At 37.2% G+C, this 20,904-nt stretch overlaps 1 protein-coding gene and 1 pseudogene across 1 annotated transcript in view; one reads left to right on the plus strand and one right to left on the minus strand.

Moving 5' to 3' along the window:
- The window catches only part of DMD (dystrophin), a 2,307,273-nt gene that overhangs the window by 1,339,936 nt on the left and 946,433 nt on the right, over positions 1-20,904 (plus strand). The gene's annotated exons all lie outside the window — the stretch shown is intronic.
- On the minus strand, positions 936-2,651 carry LOC111726585 (annotated as a pseudogene).

Here is a 20,904-nt window from a genome sequence, read left to right on the forward strand (position 1 = left end):
GTTGCTATGAGCTATGATGCCACAGCACTCTACCCAGGGTGACAGCTTGAGGGTCAGTCTCAAAAAAAAAAAAAACACAAACCTAAGGCAATTGCCAAATTGATTGACTTCTCTGCCACTTAAACTTTTTTTTTGATCTTTTTCGGTACCACCATTACTACTCTTCTTTTTTTTTTTTTAACTTTTTTTCCAAGCCAAACTGTATCCAGCTTTATTAAAGATTCTTTTCATAAACAATCATGGTATTTCAGGCAGGACATGGGCAGACAATCATTAACAGTATACAACAACTTTCAAACTCCCTTCTTCAATGTTCTACCAAAAACCAGAAGGCCACTATAAAACCCAATGGAGTCTTCATCTGATGCTCTGAACAGGGACGTTTAGAGTGAGGGGTGACATTTCACATTTAGCATGTTGTTTAACAACTTTTCACAAGCCGACCCTGACTTTCAGGAAATGAAATGAAAACGGCAGAAATGATCTGAAGATCCAACAGTCTACAAATGGAACTGCTGCTCGTTTGAGGGATGCCATCTCAGTGTGTTATTGAAAAAGTCCAGATTCCTTGACATACTGGTAACCAATTATTGGGGGTCAGGTCCCAAGAGGTGACTGGGTTTAAGGGAGTTAAGACTATGCTGAAGGCAGAGGGAGAATAGGACATAAAAACAAATTAGTTTTTCCCTACCACGAGGCATTTGTGCCAAGGTGGCTGTGTGTCAACATCAGGGAATCTCTCCTCTTGGGAGCCAAGAGGAAGTCTCTCAAAACTAGAGGGAGAAGACATTTTCCCTCATATCAATCTAGCTTTGGAGACATTCTATTAGTGACATAGGCCCCTTCCTCAAAAAACAATGAAGTGTTCTGTGTGCTAGCAACATAGCTTAAATTAAAAAGTGAAACAAAATTCTGCATTTTTATAAAACTTGATAAAAAATAGTATTTCAAACTGTACAGTCCCCAGAAGTACACAGTTATCAGAAATGCACACACTTCACTTGGCATCTCCAGCACCTGCAGCTTTCTGTGCCTGGTCTGTTTAGGCATCTCCATTTTCTGCAGGGTTATTCCCCTCCTTGCCAGCGTCAGCTTTTCCCTTTTTCCCTTTGGGTACCTTCTCTCCCTTCTTTGCAGGGGCCTTTTTAGGCTTGGGCTCTGGCTTTGGAGGAGCAGGTTTAGCAGACCACCTTGCGGATCTTCTCTGTGGTTCGTCCTTTGCCTTGGCTTTATCTCCTTTAGCCTCCCCTTCTGCCTTTCTCTTGGGCAAGGTGGCAACGGCGGCGGGACTTAGGCGCTGTACACGGGGATGCAGCAACGCGCGAGCTTTGGTGGGTCCGGGGGTGGTTCTCACCTCCTCTTCACACTGCTCCTCCTCTTCTTTTTATTTTTCCTTTTTTAAGATTTTTTTATTAAATCATAGCAGTGTACATTAGTACTATCATGGGGTACATATGTTAACCAGTTGGATGGAAGTATTTCAAATTGTAGACAGAAAAGTACACTCCTCTTCTTTTTAAAACTTCGTAACCTTTTAGCTTCTGTCTTAGGGTTTTTGTGTTCCTATCGTTTTTCTAAATCCTCGGTTCAGTCTTGTTTTCTTTCTCTCTTTGACCTCACCTTTGGTTTTCTCCAGTCTCTTGGCTTTGGCTATCCCACTTGTTTATCCCTATTTCAACCTTCCTCTCCGGTCCTGCTACCATTCCTCCATTGATAATCTCCTAGAGGACACCACACTGCCATATCTCACTATTACTGCAATTCACTTACGACCAACCAAATCACCCCTCCAATTGATTTCCTATTTCTTCTGGCCTCTCAAGGTTCAAATTCCTTCTTTCTATTCTATTGCAGTCTCACTTTTAATTCTCAATACCTCTGGGGTTTTTTTAAGTCCTACCTTAGGTAAAAGTCACAATACCTTGCATTGTAATTACTTCTGATCTGGCCTCTCTGCCTTCACAGTCTCCTTTCCAATACACAGTATGGTGATCAGCTATAAAAATCACTTGTATCTTGTCATTTGTCTGCTTAAAACCTTCAGTAGATCCTCATTATAAGACCTGTTCTTATCCTGCCTGGTACTTAAGGCCTATTCTAATATGATCTCAATATTATGCTCTCCTAAACCTACCTGTATTTTCCCAGGTAGGGGAAATTCTACATGTCATCAAGTGTATCTCATCAACTTTTCAAAATACATTTAGTGTTCAGGAAGACTCACAAATTACTTTTCTGTAACATTTTTCCTTGCCATCTTTGATGAGATTTTTCTTTCTCCTCAGAACTATAATAGTTTGTCTGCATAATTAATTTGGAAATTAATTAGGCATTACCAAATGACGTATCTTCGATTGCCTTGAACATTTTTTTTTAATTTTAACTTGTTATATACTTAAATCTCATTTCCTAACACATCGTTAAGCTTCTAGACAGTAGTAATCTAGCCTTGTATTTATTTTGGATTCAGATTTAGTAGAATGCCTTACACATGGTAGGAATCCTGTAAACACATGCTTGTGTGAGTTATTGATAGTCTTGTCATTTAATAGGAGGAGATATTGGCATTTTGAAAAGTGCACCATACAGATACGAGTAATTGAGCCGTTTGTTTTCAATCTATTGCTTTACTTACCGTACCATTTTCTCATAATCACAATTTAACTTTATGGGTGCCACTTCTTAGAAAATGACAACAAAGATAAAGGAAAACAACAGGTATTGTTACCTTTTAAGGGTAACCTTAACACTAACACAGTCCCTTAGCTGGTATTGTGACTATAAAAATGTATACCGACAACCAGAACATTGTACTTCTTTGCCGCCCTGTACTTATGGATAACAACAGACATGCTTTAGGGGCAAAAATACATTATTTCAAAACAATGCCTTAATGTTGACTCCAGGAGGAGCTATTTGAATGACCTATCTCGTCAAAGAGCATTTTCAATAATGTAACAAGCTCGCTCAAATGCACTGTCAAGTGTTTAGCTGACAAAAGTAAAAAATGACAAAGACTTGGCCTAAAAGAAGTACCTTGCAGTATATTTTCCTGTCTTTCACTTACATTAGGAAGATACTTGGCACCAAAAAGTTTATCCAAAAGCCATATTTGTATATGTATCTTCTAATGAAAGCACAACGACATACTCATTTTCATCATGGAGATGAATGTATAGAGCACTCCATGCTTACTATCCATCCACTGTGCTGGAAAAATACCTCCGAGGACCCTGTCCTAGTGCAAATGGAAATGCTGTCTGTTATACACGTACAGAAAGGGAGAGAAATACAAGCAGAACACAAAGAACTTTTATACAAATAATAATGTAGATTTCTTAGCCGAAGACTTTGTTCTCTATTATATGTTTTATAAATATCCATTTAGCACTTTCCTGAAAACCAGTAAAGTGCCCCCAAATTAAGTCAATTTGCTTAATGCATTAAAGATCCATTGGGTGGTCCAAAGCTGTTCAGTCACAATAGACTTTGCTCAAAGCTAGGCATAATGTTTAAAACTCCAGGTTTTCGTTTGGCTGGTTTTTTGTCTATGGGTTGATTGATTGATTTCTGACTCTCCAAAGTCAAAGCTCATTGTGAGAAACATCATCCTGATTATAACAGTAATTCTCAGGAACCAGGAAGCCACCTTCTGTGGGTTGAATGTTACCCAGGATAGATGCATGTATCTGGCAGGTGGCCTACTTCTTGTTACCATTGCTTTTCTTTATTAAGGTCATGAAGTGATTGCCTTGGTACAGGGCCATTTCTCTTTGGCATGATATAACAAGCCTTTTGCCATTTCACAGAAGGAGGAAACTGATCCAGAAACAAACCTGCTTGTCAAAAATCCATTCACTGATTTTAGAGGCCTGGAGAAACATTTCTGAACCAGGGCAAACATGTATGAGGGAAAACTTAGACTGAACTGTTACTTGGCAATATCAAAACCAAGCACTGCCTTGGAAAGCTAGCTACATCAACGTTTGTTATTCTGTTTGCTGGAACCAAAATCTTTAAAACTTGATTAACCGACAATGAATAACTTGTAATACTTTAATGCTTTTGGATCAAATCAGTAGCTAATAAGAACAACAGGTAATTATAATTTGCAATTTGAGGCCAGATTTACCACCCTCAGCAAATTCCACCAGTAACTCACATTTGGTAAAAAAAACTACACCCGAAAAAATATACTGTATATGTATATGTGTGTGTGTGTGTGGTTGTGTGTATATGAATATACAATTTTGGAAGATAATTTTTATCACTGGTGCATAATGAGGCAGGAAAAATGATTAAAATGTGAGAACCAGGTACTTATATCATTTTATCCACGTAACAACTCTAGGTAGTAGGTGCTAATCTTATTAATTATCAAACTTTACAAATAAGTAAACTAAAGATCAAGTGACTTGCTCAAGATCATGTAACTAATAAATGGACAATTTTTTTTTGAGACAGAGTCTCACTACATCACCCTCAGTAGAGTGCTGTGACATCACAGCTCACAGCAACCTCAAACTCTTAGGCTTAAGCAATTCCTTTGCCTCAGCCTCCCAAGTAGCTGGGACTATAGGCCCCCACCACAATGCCCTGCTATTTTTTCATTGTAGTTGTCATTGTTGTTTGGCAGGCCCCAGCGGGTTCGAACCCACCAGCCCTGTTGTATGGGGGGGGCGCCCTAACCACTGAGCTATGGGTGCCGAGCCAAATGGACAAATTCTTGTGTCATCTAAATCTCACTCTTCAAGAGTTTGTATTAAATCAATCATCAGTCACCTGCCATTCCATGATATAGCAAAAATTTCCCTTGAATTTAGACAACTATATAATAAATTATTTCTTTAGTCTGATTTTTACGTATGGATTACTATTTTCTCAAACAATGCAGTATATGTGCTTAGATTTTAGATGTGTGCTGGAAAATAAAGAGTAGGTGACAGTTACTACTAAAATATTTTTATCCCCAGTAATTCTATTAATATTCTTGTCACCTCTATTTTTAAAAATGGTGTTTTTGCATAAGGCAGGATAGACATAACACAGAGAGAGAGCTTTTGAGGATGAAGAAGAGAATATTAGGGTATGGTTTCGTATTGCCATTCTTATTGTTATGCTAAGGAAAGGTGACAAGCAAATGGATTTAAGAGCAGTGGTTAGCAAAATCTTTTCACCCAGTGTTCATTTAAGCAATTACCTTTCACATGTATGAATACAAATGAAGGTCTTAATTGTTTGGAAAATCATGCTGAGCTTTTTCAGCAATTCAATAGTGATTTTGGATAATAGCTCAGTAGCAAATATTATTTTAAAAGTTCTCTACTCAACAGTACACAGATACATAGATGATGGGTTTATAACAGATAGATATATAGATGGTAGATAAGTAATAAACAGGTTGATACATTGGTAGAGATGAGCTTCCCCTTCACACACATGCATTTAGATGCACCCCCTTTCTCTTATAGTTAACAGGATTCAAACACTGCACCTCACTGAATATTCTTCTCAATGTATGCACACATATAGGAATGCTAGAGTTTGAATTTTATGTCCATTTAAATTTATTTTTAATATTTGAGGAAAGGCAGTTACATTTTATTTTTATTTTTTATTTTTTTGAGACAGGAGCCTCAAGCTGTCCCCCTGGGTAGAGTGCTATGGCATCACAGCTCACAGCAATCTCCAACTCCTGGGCTCAAGTGAGTCTCCTGCCTCAGCCTCCCAGGTAGCTGGGACCACAGGTGCCCTCCACGACGCCTGGCTACTTTTTTTTGGTTGCAGCTGTCATTGTTTGGCAGGCCCAGGCTGGATTCAAACCCGCCACCTTGGGTGTATGTGGCTGATGCCTTAGCCACTTGAGCCACAGGTACCAAGCCAGTTGCATTTTATTTTTCATTTCTACTTAGAACTTTCAAAGTTCCATTTATAAAATTTTAAAGAGGCAGATAGGTGTTTAAAACACTAAAATGCCGGGCGGTGTCTGTGGCTCAGTGAGTAGGGTGCCAGCCCCCTATACTGAGGGTGGCTGGTTCGAACCCAGCCCCCACCAAACTGCAACAAAAAAGTAGCCAGGTGTTGTGGCATGGGCCTGTAGTCCCAGCTACTTGAGAGGCTGAAGCAAGAGAATCACCGAGGCCCAGGAGCTGGAGGTTGCTGTGAGCTGTGACACTACAGCAGTCTACTGAGGGTGACAAAGTAAGACTCTAGCTCTTAAAAAAAAAAATTGAAATGCCCATAGTCTTTCCACCCATATGTTGCTTTTGTTAATAGATTTTCCTTTTGCTTTCAACCTTTTAATTATTTTCAGTTTAGTTCTATTAAAAAGTTGTACCATATAGGCAATTTTATCACTTTAATACCTCTCTAATATTTGAATTAATAACTATAAGTTCTTAATTGTATTTTAAAATATAATACAGTATAACAAAATCACAAAATTAATTAGAAATAATTAACTTAATTATTCTCCAATTATTGGGCTTTGGGGTCACTTCCAATTTTGATCATTGTGGTGGCCATCCTTGTACATGACTCTGCATATTTATATTGATTTCATTCTTCCCTTTTCTTCATTCAAGGGGCTTTGACCATTCTTGTTGTCTTTGAGCTTCTTTAGTCAGGCATATCAAGCGTTTTCCCCACTAGGGACTTCACAGACCCTATTTTCTCCATCCGGATATATAATTAATTCTATCATTCTTTGAACAACTCCCATTTGGGGCACTAGAAATATTTTTCTAAATTTTTCCATTGAATAAAAACCTAGAATTTTTCAAAACAATTTCTTCTATGTAACCATCCATTCTGGGGATCGGGACATCTGTACCTTAGTATTATTAAAGTCGGCAAGTGAAGAGTGTTGCTGTGTGCACAGAACACGAAGCTATCACGCATAAGTAGTCTGTCTCCTTCTCCCTTATGAACAGCAGAGATTCAAACACCTTAGCTTTTACTACCTTGGAATCGTAGAAGATATATTTCCTAATGCTTATTTATCAATGGTCCCCTTTTGAGTTCTTTTATTATATGAATTATCTTCTGGAAAGAAATTATAGTAACTCATGACCACATGTATTCTTTCATATTGTCTCTACTTCCATGGTGATCTTCAAAATAGATTATGAATTTTCACTACTCAGAAAATGAAATTATTCCTCATATATCATTGATGTTCATGGCCTGCAGTGTAGCTTGTTGTCCTTCATTAATACAGTATGACTTATTACTATAAAAACACATTGAGATAGGGAGGTGCCTGTGGCTCAAAAGGGTGGGGTGCTAGCCCCATATGCTGGAGGTTGTGGGTTCAAACCCAGTCTAAGTCAAAAACTGCAAAAAAAAAAAAAAAAAAAAAAACACACATTGAGATGAATCATCTCACATGGCTGTTGGCCACAGCAGATGTGGCCTTTGTGTAGTAACATTTCAGATGAGCCTCATTCCACCTTGTATTTTAATAGAGAGGAAGGCAATATGATATTCGTGTCTGAAGATTGACAAATATTATTTATTAAAAGATGCTAGTTTAAAAATATGTTCATTTGTACAATACCTGGTTTGTCTAGGTAACCTAAGTAATTATATAAGTATTAGAATAAATATTCTCCTACCCTCCAGTCAATATCTTACAAGCAAGTGAATCTGATAGAAATTAGAGCCTCCTGTGTTTTGTCATCATGTTAGTACAGGACTTTTCAATACAAATAAATTACTTTGTAGTATATTTGTTTGGACAACAAAAACAGAAGATTCATTTGATAATGGACAGAATTTTCATTAGATTTAATAGCACAAATGGCATGATTGTATCATTCATCTTCTTGTTTCAAATGCAGTGAACTCTACAAATTTTCACCGGGCACACTTTTACCATTAAATACATTATCAAGGCGTGGTGCCTATAGCACAGTGGTTGTGGCACTGGCCACATGCACCGAGGATGACAGGTTCAAACCTGGTCTGGGCCAGCTAAACAACAATGACAACAACAACAAAAAAAAAAAATAGCCAGGCATGTGGCAGGTGCCTGTAGTCCCAGCTACTCGGGAGGCTGAGGCAAGAGAATGGCTTAAGCCCAAGAGTTTGAGGTTTCTGTATGCTATGACACCATGGCACTCTATTAAGGGCAACATAGTGAGACTCTGTCTCCAAAAATAATAATAATGATAAATAAATAAATACATTATCGAGAATAATGTCAACGTGACATTCTAATATAGTAGCTTTACAAAAAAATCTAACCTAACAATGATGTGGTCCTCTTTAAATTAGCTTTGAAATTATTCTAGATGTTTAAAAGAAAAGTCAGCGTTAAATAATCTTTTTCTTCCAAGGAAAAGAGGTATAATAATGAAACACTGGTTAATTATTTTTACAATAATTTAGACATGTACACAATTTGCCCAATTTTGTGTCCTTTCTACTTTTCATGTCTCTGCATATTAATTTAATACCTAAGTAATTTAGTTAGAAAAGAGCAAATACCAAGAATTTCACTGAAAGGTGATGACCATCTGGGACTACCTGGTTTTACGTCTTACACCTACAGGATAACTTGGATGTCATTTATTCCCCCAATTTCTCATCTGTAACTTGGGACTAATAACACACTTTTACCTCATAATTTGTGTGGGTCTCAGATGGAATAATTGTCCGATAGCAGTTTATAAAGTATATAAAATGAAGATATTATCAACATAAGATAATTGTAATTATTCTCTTACATAGTATTAATAATGCCTTATTCTATTTGGCACAATGAAACTTTTCATATGCTAAATGCCTTTCCTCATTTTAATGAAAGATCATACCAGAAGAGATAAGTAGGTAGGCCCTGAAGTTGTCCTGGAAGGTATTGCAAATGTCTCAGGTTGCTTCTCTTTCTTTTTTATCTTACAATTTTATTTCCACATTGGGAATGAGATACTGCTTTCAATGTAGAATACACAGCTAACCTTATTTGTTTGTCTTTACTGATTAAAAAGTCTAAAGTGCTTATTTAAAGAAGTAAATTCAGTTTTACATATTATTGATTTGTATCCTTCTTCAATCTATCAAAGATTTGAGGCAGTGTATAACCAAATTTCAAACTATAAAATGAAATATTAATGAAAAATGGAACCAAGGGAGATGGAAACTGCATTTTTATATTAAAGCCAAGAATAAGAAAAAAGAAGGTCAACATGGAAAAAAGAAGAGCAGAGAATGGGAGTTTTGAGGGACCGCCTTCATTTACATCATGATAATGCATGTACTTATCACCTTTTTATTCTGAATGTCAAAACAAAACTAACCTATTGTCCTATAATACTTTTGTCTAGTTCCAATTCATCTTCATATAAATGAATGTCTCTATTTTTTTAAAAGGCGTTAATGAGACATGAAGTGAACTAAACCTATGGAAGTTTTAAAAACCTTTCTCCCTAGATATTTCATGGTAGATTTTGATTATTCAAAACTACTATGTTTCCCCCCAAATAAGACACTGTCTTATATTTATTTTTTCTCAAGAAGACACACTAGGGCTTATTTTCAGGGGATGTCTTATTAAAGATATTCCAGTTTTCCTTACTGCTCCATGCCGAAAGACCATCACTAGGTCCTATTATTGGGGTAGGGCTTATATTTAACAAATGCATAGAAATCCTGCTAGGGCTTATTTTGGGGGAAACACGGTAATATGTAGAAAAATACTCATAAAGAAAATATGAAATGATGGATTGGCACTTGTGGCTCAAAAGGGTAGGGCTCCAGCCCCATATGCAGGAGGTAGCAGGTTCAAACCCAGCCCCGGCCAAAAAAAAAAAAAAGAAAGAAAGTATGAAATGATAGTATTAGAAGACCTTAATGATGTTACTTGAGAAGTGATAAGATATTATTTATGATTTTTGATATATTTTGTCTCCTATATATGGTTATACCTATAAAGAACATGAATAATATCTACTTAGGCAAATGTAGTACATCATATTTGTAGGTACTAATACTATGGAAGATAAAATGTGATAACTTTATTTTAAATATTAATTTTGAATAATTAAAGTGCAGGATGGGGAAGGATTATTTTGTGTAGTCTCTCTATTTTGAATGAACAGATAAAAATACTTTGTTGAAGATTCTATGAGTTTATTTTCTAAACAAATATGGCATTATTTTTCTGATCATAAATCTATACCTCTTCATTATAAAAATATATTAAAATGGTGAGACAAAACAAAAAGAATACACATAAACACTAATGTCATTTCTCAGAGATCATCTTGAACTTTCTTCTGAGTACTCATCTAGTGTAATTCCAACGTGCCTCTCTTTTCAGAAGATTCCCTTCCATGTATCTTCCTCAACTCCCCAGCAATCTTATTTTTTCCTGTTCTGTTCTTGGATGAGGGAAATACCTAATCACCATGCCAAACACACAAAATGGTTCATGTACCAGATCGTCATCTTCGTCCATTATTAGCTAGAGGACCTCAAACTCATTCAGGTGGTAGGCAATTGGCTGTCATGCTCCTCCTTATAGAACACAATGAAGTACTTACATACTTCATTTTAGGAACTGGGGACAATTTTATTAGTTTGGGTGAAAGGTATTTTAAGTTGTTTGTAATGGTGAAATTTAATTTTTATCCTCCAAACGGATTAAACCGCAAACATAGGTATGCGTGTCCACCCTAAGAAGAAGTTGTCATACAAACACAAATAATCTGCCTTCCCGTTGTCTTTGTTAGGGAGTTTCTGTTTGCTCCTCCATCTGTCATCCAGAAATCCTCTTTAGCGGGAATAGATGGAAAGTAGTTGCAATCACTTCTTCCCCTGTTTAAAAATTTGTCCATCTACAGTGTTAACCTAGTTCCTCAAAGACCACTGACAGCAGGAAAGGACTGTAGTGTGCAAGGTCTCTCATTTCCCTGGAAAATAATTGGTCCAGGGCCAGAGATTTTTAGCTCATTTAGAGCAGCAAGGTGCTCTTTTTACATTCCCTCACCTATCTGGGGCTTCATTTCCCTCGTACGGTTATGCCTTTTCCAGTCTGATGAACATTCTCCTTGACAGAGCAGACAAGCAAGAGGCGCTGTGCAGCGCTGCTTCTGGGGCGTCTCTATCCCCAACCTTCCCCTCTGCCCCCATCAGCAAACCTTCCTCTTTGCAGCTCTTCTTTCTCCCGGCAGAAGCAATGCTGGGCCCCGAATGTTGTCTTTAACGTTATCACAAGCCAAAAGTCATTCCCGGCTCAGCCTTTCCTCACTGTTGATACGGTTTCATACTGTCCTGTTCTATGTGCCCTCTGTTCTGTGTCCCTCGTTGCTTCCCCTGTTCAAACCCTGTCAGATCTGAGCTTATCTGGGGACCCCTCCCCCGTACAGTGGCACGCATCTCGTTAGATACTCCCCATTGCCTCACACTCACTGCGGTCATTTGCCCTTGAGTTGTCAAAAAATTGATTCTCAAAAGCAGTGGTTCTCAACCTTCCTAATGCCACGAACCTTTAATACAGTCCAAAGGGGTCGCGACCCACAGGTTGAGAACCACTGCTCAAAAGCCTCACAGGCCTCTAGAGCCATTTTCTGTTTTAAAACTTAAGATCATTAGATCACTACATCTTTTTCCTTCTTAACCTAATAAATAGACCACACTACACACCCACAAGAACATGCACACCCTTTCCAGAAATACGGATGGCAGTCGTCTTTTAGATTGTCCAATTGGATCATTGTGCATACAGTAAAAGGGTGAATAGTATAATATCCCTGATGCTTCACTAAATCAGTTCCCATGCAGCCTGATTGGTGTCCTGAACCCTTTCAAACTGTCGTCTACAAATGAGTGAGGTTGGGCAGTCAGCCTGTGCCTTAGTTCTCTTCTAGCAGAAGAGGGGTCTCTATGTTTTGTGTGAAGTAAGAGGGAAAGAACTAGATTTGTTGGATGTTCTCATTGTTAGCATGGCTAAGGCAGGATGTAAATGATGAGAGGTAAGTCGTTGAAAGGGATACTGTTTTTACTTCTTAATTGAGGTAAATTTTATATGAAATGAAATGGATTTGTTTGGGGTGAAAAGTTTATTCTTACATAAAAATTGAACCTGTTGCATTTAGTTCAGATTTCGATCTGTCATGATTTGCTTACTACTCCAATTTTCCCGTCAATGTCTTTTCCATGCTTTCTTGATGGCTGTGACTGCAGCAGGTATATAAGGAAGTATAGAAGAATGTCCCTAGAATGGGGAAATGTATAGGTGCTAAGTATAAGTCTGTTACGTTTCAGCAGGTGGTATTGCTGATAAAACTGACACCTCAATCAAAAAACAGAACATCACTCACGAAGTTGCCTCATGCCACCTTCCAGTCAATTTCCAGCCTTTATAGATACCTATTATGCTGGTTTTTATCACTGTAGGTTAGTTTTGTCTGTTTACAAATCTTATAAATATAATCACACAATATGTACTATTTTAATCTGCAGACTATTTTTGAGACTATCCCTGTTGTGATTTTATCAGTAATTTATTCCTTTCTACTGCTGATTTATACAATTACATTGTATAAATATTCCACAATTTAGCCATTCATTCTCCTTTTTATGACTATTCCTGTTGTTTTCAGTATGGGGCTAATATGAATTAAGATGCTATGGACCTTTGTTCAGAAGTGCTTTTGTGAATATACGTTTTTCACTTACTTTGAGGAAATACACAGTAGTAGAATGGCCGTGCCAAATGTTGAACTTTATAAGATGCTGTCAAATGGTTTTCTAAAGTGTCAGTGGCATTGTACAAGTGATCGTGCCCAGCTCCAGTGGCTTTAACATCATCATCAACATTTAATCTCGTCAATTGTTTTCATTTTCACCATTTCATAGCATATGAAGTGGCATCTTGCAGTTTTAATTTTCATTGCTCTGATGACTAACAATGGTAAATGTCTTTCCATGTATTCACTGGTCACCCAGATAGATCACATCGGGTCAGGGTTGTGCCTTTCTTCTTATCCTTCTTATTTGGTGAAAATAAGATTATTCTGAGGTCATTAGTATAATGTGGGAATTGGGAATGACAGACTCATTTTCCTGTTTTGTTTCTTTTCTTCTCACTTTCTCTGAAGACTCTATGGGAAGGCAGTAGTAGCTTAGTATAAGCACTGCTCCATGACATCCCTGTCACTAATATGAAGTGCTGGACATTTTAATTTCCTTTGACCAGCTGCTAACAGTAGTTGCTTCCAAGACATCAGCACTAATGTTTTGGTTAGAAGCCTACCTCTGTATTTCAAAGTACAGAAATAGAATTTACTTATTATTTTTTACCACATGTGCTATGCTCTTAGAGATACCTTCAACATACACAAAAAAAAATTCTACAGTTTCATAACAGACCGATCAAACATATTCATTCATTTACTCACTGAGTTGGGAAAAATGTAACAGATTAGCACAGTGGGAAACCCAAGGGTAAAGAAGCCAATATCTTAAGCTTCCAGCCAACATAATGAAATTTAACTTTTATAGGTTATGAAAAACACCATGAAGTAGACACAGTTCAAGGGCAAGAGGATTGTACAGGGTAGATAACTTTTCATCAAGGATTTCTACATAATAGAGATAGTATTTGGTGTGCATCTTCATTTATTCACTTAACAAATGTGTTTTGCGCACTATCATACAGCAGGTACTTTGACAGGCACTGAAGTGAGATGAAGTTATAGTTCTTGCTCTTATGGAGTTCAGAGTCTTGTACATTGGGATGGAAGGATTCCACAAGTAAAAATGAGGCCATGCATGATGAAAAACATAATGGCCAGAAGTCTGGGAAATGACCAGGACATCACCATGAGTTGTCCAGTTGTGCTGAGGCATGCGTGAAGAATTGGGGAGTCATGGTGAGGAACCCAGACAAGTTTTCCCCAGAGAGGTTATGAGGTTGTTCTGAATGGGATCTAAGCTCTTTGGGCTTCAGTAAGCAGGCAGCAAGTATTCTGTATGAATTCGTGATCAGGGAATCCACTATCAGAAATGTTCATCTGGAGGGTAAATCTGGAAAGATTGTGTAGGATTTTATGCAGCGAAAGAGTTTAAGCAAAAATGATTGGGAGGACCTGTCACTAACATAGATAACATACAATGAATTACCAGACTGAAGGAAAAGCAATGATGATAGAACTAACCGAGCAAGAAGGGTAACATTTAGGGTCAGTGAGATAAAACTTGGATTGGGTCAAAAAAGGAAAAGAACAAAAACACAGATGAACTGGTGATATCCCACCTGATAAATGGGAGAATGTAGATTTCATTCAAATAAGCAGTGAAGTCAACGCAAGAAACTAGTGGGAGCTTAAGAGAGAAGCTTCCCTAGAGATAAAATTTTGGAATTTATTCACATTTGATAATTGAACTTTTTCCTCTACGTTAGATTGATAAAGAAGTGAAATCCATTACATTCTTTACCCTTTTTTACAACTCTCCCTAACCTTTTAGGGATTCCCAGGGATAAATAAGTCATCTGGCTATTTTATTTTTTGGTTCTTCTGCTCCATAAATGGTTAAATAAGGTATAGACTCTTGCTATCATATAAATAATTCCCTGACAATGGGGAGAGAATCAATTATTGTACCTGATTTTTTTTTTTTTTTTTGGTTTCCAGGGGACATGTCCCATCACCAAGTGATGCACCATTGTTTTTGTCATCAATTCTTTTCATCTAAATCCATGAAGGAGAGGCACATTACCATACAACAGATAATGAGTTGGAAAATCAGAAACCTAACTCCAGAAATCAAGGCTTGAAAAAAAACTGAGAATAGTTTGTGTTTCATGCTTGCATAACTTGGCCAGAGGGACATATAAGGCTTAGCGAGGCCTGAGATGTGCTTAGATGTGGATTGCTAGTTGATGTCTTGAGGGTTCTGTAATCTAAGCTAAATACTTAAAATCAATTAATTGATGTTAGGTACAGAGATCCGTTTTTATCCCTCTTTATTGTATTTCTGGGCCTTCCCATTCTCAAGAGCCTGAGAAACTAAACCTTTCCTTGATAACTTGTTATTCATGGTAGCGGATGAAATTTTGAGGAAGCACAGGGATTTCTTAGCATCTCATTTCCACTCTAGGGTGTGGTATACGTTTCAAAAATTTGCTTTTGAATCTTTTCCCAGGTGAGAAAGCAGTCAGGGAGAGACTGGGATGTCTTGCCCAGTTCTCTGCTCGATTTATCAACAAATATTTCTTGAGCAATTATTAAGCTAAGCAGTGATTGACATTGTACCGGGTGGTATAGGGAATGGAAGAAAAAAGCTGTCTTCAAAACATTTATAATCATAATTACCACAACCTCTCTTTTTCTTTCCCTTACCTTCTTCTACTCCTGCATATGTATACAGACCCACAGTCACATGATTAATTGATTGATTTTGTTCGCAAAGCAGTCACCATATCTGTATTGTAACATAGCATTCTACATAGTTATTTGTTTTCTGGGCTCTCCCCCATTAAATTGAGAGAGTTGACAAGCAAATACAAGCTTATTTATGATTGTAAAGCTTCAGACACACAGTAGTTATCCTAAATATTCATTGAAATGAATCATATTATAGAGAATACTCACCTGTATTAAATCACTTACCTACATTAAAGAGATGTTTATAGAATATTCCATATCAAAAGCCCATGGAATGCCTATGAAAACAGAATAGAAAGAGTTAAAGGAACACATTTAATTCCTGTTACCTTAAAGAGCAACACTAACATATTTTGAAATCATCTTGGATCATTGATTGTTACCAAGGGTAGGTGGAATTTAGGATAGGAAAACAGAAGTACCTTCAATTGTTTCTTCAAATTGGGGGGGGGGTAATCATACTGCCTCTCAACTTTCTACATTATATCCATCATGGTATCAATTAATCTCTCTGCCAGCAACTTAAAATAAAGCATAGTAGACATAGCAAGTGTCAATAATGACGAAATTACTCATCCTGCAAATATTCAGAGTCCCAAAATATATTTGGATGTTGATTGCTAGCTTTGAAGTTGCCCATAATCATTTAAATAAAAATAGGAACCCAATCACATTTAAAGCCAAAATCACATTACAAACCTTAGACTTAGCTTTGCAGATAATATTCTCAGTTACACATCCAGACCTAATAATTTCTCTGAGCTCCAGACCAGTATCTTCAACTGTCTGATTGATATCCTTGTTCTCATTTGTATCTCCAGTACATGGTCAAGTCCTATCTATTTATCTCCCCAATATTACTTGGTTCCACCCACTTCTCTCCATTTCCACCACTGCATCCCTACTCCAAGCTACCATCTTTCCTCACCTTAACTGCATGGTTCCTCCTACTTGGTCTCCCTATTTCTACTCTAGAGCTTCTCCAATCCATTCTTCCTTCTGGAGCCAATGATGGCCAGCATCTCTCACAGTGTCTAGATGATAGGAAATGTTAACAGTTAACTGATGGAATGAAAATCTTTCACAGGCCTGGAAAATACCAATAGGAAACTACAACTTTTCAGAACCATTGTGATTATAACTTTTAATTAAATATTTCCAGTCTATAGTCAATTCTACTTGCACATTGTCTTACTTTTAAAAAGCAATTATGTGGCAGTACCTGTGGCTCAGTGGGTAGGGCGCCAGCCCCATATACCAAGGGTGGCGGGTTCAAACTCAGCCCTGGGCAGCTAAAACAGCAATGAGAATTGCAACAAAAAATAGCTGGGCATTGTGGCAGGTGCCTGTAGTCCCAGCTACTTGGGAGGCTGAGGCAAGAGAATTGCTTAAGCCCAAGAATTGGAGGTTGCTATGAGCTGTGATGCCACAGCACTCTACTGAGGGTGACAAAGTGAGACTCTGTCTCAAAAAAAAAACTAATTTTGTTGCTTTGTCTGTGCAGGTACACGGAAACGCTACATCACCATCTACCCACCAAACGGCTTTTGCATAAACATTTATATGACTTCAAATTGGTAACACTGCTAGACAAAAGAGGAATAAGAAATTTTAAATGACCCATGGCCCCTTTTAAATATTTTGTCCTAAGAGCAATGTTTTCTGCTTATTTGCAGTATGTTCCATTATGAACTATTTCACATTCAAAACCATGGTAGTAACTATGTAGAAAGAATTTTATGCCTTAAGTCATGTGTTCTATAACCAAGTTCATATACTAAGAGAGCGAGCATGGCCATGATAAGAGTTACCTTTTGATCAGAGAAAGGCCAATTTGTTTTCTTAACAAATCTAAGGAAATAGAAAAAAAAATACAACTCTTAAATGTTTTCATGTGTATCTCCTGAAGGTTCTGTGAAGGATTTAGAAGCCAGGAAGTATTAAATAAATATCTGAACCTAGAGAGGGCTGACACTGAGTTTAATAAAGTGAAACCTATGCTTTGCAAAAGTTTCTACTTTGAAACAACAGTTTTCTTTAAAGCAAGGGTCACTGATTTAAATGCCTTCAGAGAGAGGTAGGATACATCCATGCCTGCCCCACCCAAAGGCATTAAAATTATTAAACAAATAAAATTCTAATGTCAAAACATATCTGAGGTCAGATTTAAAGTGCAGCCCGTGGTTTCAAATCCCCAAAGACAGAAATCTAACACATACACTTTTTCTGCCCCCTTTGAGAATCCTCTGCATTAAATCTCTGCTTGAAATTGGGGAATATATGATTTGTTTCCTTTTTGTCCAGGGCATGCATCATTTCTTGAAAAAGAAAAGGGAAAGAAGCCTGAGATAACGTACAAAGTATGTAGTACTTAAAGTACTTTGTGATGAATTCATTTGGTATCCACGTTAATAGCAGTGATAGTAATGAATGTATGTATCACTGATGTGAATAAGATAAACACATCCAAAGGAAATTTCATTGTAATTTGATATTAGGCAAATGTCCCATTAAAATAAATTGCTACTGTACATAATTTTCCTTTAGTTCATCGTCAGGATGTTTGCTTAGGAAAAGAAGTGATCTAATTCTGGTTTTAGAAGGAATTGTCATTATTCTTTGATAGCAACCATTATCAGGAGCAGATGGGGAATTGCACCAATGAGCATGTCTACTATTATACCTCACAATAAAAAGACAGTATTAGATGAAATCTAACAAGACCCCCTTCTAACTCCAGTTCCTGTGACAAAGTAACAAACCCATGCATGTGGTTTCAGCATTTTTATTAGTGAAGCCCAATAAATGTTTACTGAAATGAAAATAAAATGAGATCAGGAAAAAGAGGAGGCTACAAAGGCAATTTTTATTTCTGATTGTTCATTGCAAAGATTGCTCCTCTTTGACTTGATTTGCTTTGCAAATTACTCGTTAAAGATCTTGGGGGTCCTTCACTAAAAGTTACATCTGTAGTACAATTCAAGGGTGGAGATGTATTTCATGTTCAAGAGAAAAAAAGCACTCATTCAGTGTGACTCACTTTTCAGCTATAAAGTCCAATACATATATGAATGACACTAAATAGAAATATTTCATAAATACTCAGACAGAGGAGGGGCACTTAGCTCCCCCTGGGGCAATTAAAGGGCCTCCGGAAAGAGGGAACATTTAAACTGACTATTACAGATAAGTAATGAGTTTGTCCTACAAAACTTAGCAGGGCGGTCAAGGAAGTAGAAAGTCATTCCATTTTGCTGGGAGTTGGAGCAACAGACACACAGCAGAGTAGGCTGCAAAGGCGGAGGGGGAAAGAAAATGCAGGGGTCCTTCACGTGCCCCCTGTTTTGCTAATAGCTTTGGACTTTATCTTGTCACTAGTGGATAGATCTGATTCTTTCCCTCCTCATTCTGTGCTCTCCTTGTCTTCTGACCTTGATTTTTACCTCCTCCAATCATTATTCTTTACTCAAAAGATTATTATTTCTTTCAGCCATTTTTCACAGACTTCCTCTTTTTTACACATACTACACCGTTTTTCCATTCTTGCCCCCTTCTCCCTATTCCTAAGTCTTAGATTTCCCAAATTTTAGCCATCTTTCAATCCTTCTGACCATCTTTGTCTGTGCTCCCACAGAGTTACCAAATCCTCCCCTGGGACAGGTTCTCCCAGTCCGTGGATAGGTTCAGTTGTGTCCTGTCACTTTGCCTGTTACCTGCCTTGGGGGTCTGGTCATTTGTTTTGCTTCCTTAAGAAAATTCATCATCTGATAAAAGTTGAAAGATACTTTCTGACGTGGATTAAAATTTCTGAAGAAAGTGGTGACTATCATATAGTCTAAGAATTAACATGAGAGGCAAATGTGTTTACCATTGAGAAAAGCATCAAAAACTCGAATTCTGTGAACGGACAAAGAGAAGCAATGATAATGATCTTCAACAGGATAGAAAAAGAAGATAAAGCACTATTATTCTGATGAACTTGTCCAGTAGAATTCTGCCCGTTTCAGCACTCTCCGTAAGAGTCACTTTGTTACATACTTTCCCTTGACCAATCAGTAAACTGAGTGAATGAAGCATCCGTCTGAAAACCATAAATTAACCAAATCACAGGTAAATCTCAGATTGGATTCTTGCCACACCTACTTGTTCAATGAAGGTTCATTTTTCTTTCTTCCATTTCCCTGTTTTTGTCTTTTCTCCAAACTACATTTTATCCCTACCATTTTCCAATTTTGCTCCCTAGTTTGTGATTTTTTGTTTTTTTTTTTTTGGCCAACCCTTTATCTTCTAAAATATGCAGCTCATCTAATTGGTCATTGCACCATTCCCCATGACTGCTTCTTAGCTTATTCCTTTTCTTCATTTGTCCCCTTTTATTTTCCACCTCCTGTGTTTGCATACAGTTTTGCAAAGTTTGACAAATATCCTTGGTTACAAATGTGTGCAAGGTTTTCATATGAAAGGTTACATTTTATCTCTTCTATTTTCCTATTTCATCCCCTAGTTTGTGATTCTTATATTCTTATAAGATTCTTACATTCTTCTCTCTGTGAAAAATGTCCCAGTTCCTTCCTTGCCTATATTGCCTCTTTCCTTCTCCCAGTTTGACCAGACTTGAAGGACTTAAATATGTAACAGTGTTATTTTCTATAATTTAGAAACACTTTTCTATTCACAGAGCATAAAAGAGGTTAATAATAATGCAGTAATTGTAAAGCATGCCATTCACTCCTGCTCCCCAGCTCCCCCTGCTCCTCTGCCCTCGCCATGTGTCTCCAGCCTCTCTATTCTTTGATAGTGTATATGTTTTATACACCTTTGTCCCCTCCCCCCAGAGATTCTGATTCAATAGGTTTAGGGAAGAATTCTGGGCTTTTATATTTTGAGCAAGTTCCCTAGGGGAGCCTGATATGCACTCCTTATGAAGAATGAATGCTTTAATATTGAAATCAAAACACAATAAGGCTTTTTAATGGTGATGAATCATCCAATAGATTTAATTATGATTTTCTTTCTGTCCAAAACTAAGACTAGATGTTAATTGCCAGAGAAATAGATAAGGATGCCTATGACAACAGTATATTAATATGATATCAAAGCTTGGAAATTTTATTGGTAATGAATAATTCAGTACTTAAAATATTTGAAAGCTATAGAACTAAAATGAATTTATGTTCTTCACTATTTGAATGCAGTTGATTGAGATTTTACATTTAATTTTGTAAATCCAGTGTTATCTTTTTCCAGCTCAGAGGCTAATTATAAAACAACACATACAAATTTTGGCTTCCTGTTTTGATCCATTATTTGGCTCTTTTGTGCTTTATCACTGAAAACTCTCCTTGAGTAGACATACACTGTAAATATTTCCCCTGGCTGCAAAATCTTCTCATACAAATGCAACAGACTATTTAATGAGCTCTTCTTTCATAAAACTAAAAAAACGGAAGGCCATTATTTGAGATTCTCTATAAATGATGTTTAGATCTACCGATTTTAAATTACCATTTGA

The sequence above is a fragment of the Otolemur garnettii genome, unplaced genomic scaffold (assembly GCF_000181295.1).
Source record: "Otolemur garnettii isolate 467f Iridium unplaced genomic scaffold, OtoGar3 scaffold00072, whole genome shotgun sequence".
Taxonomy (NCBI): Eukaryota; Metazoa; Chordata; class Mammalia; order Primates; family Galagidae; genus Otolemur; species Otolemur garnettii.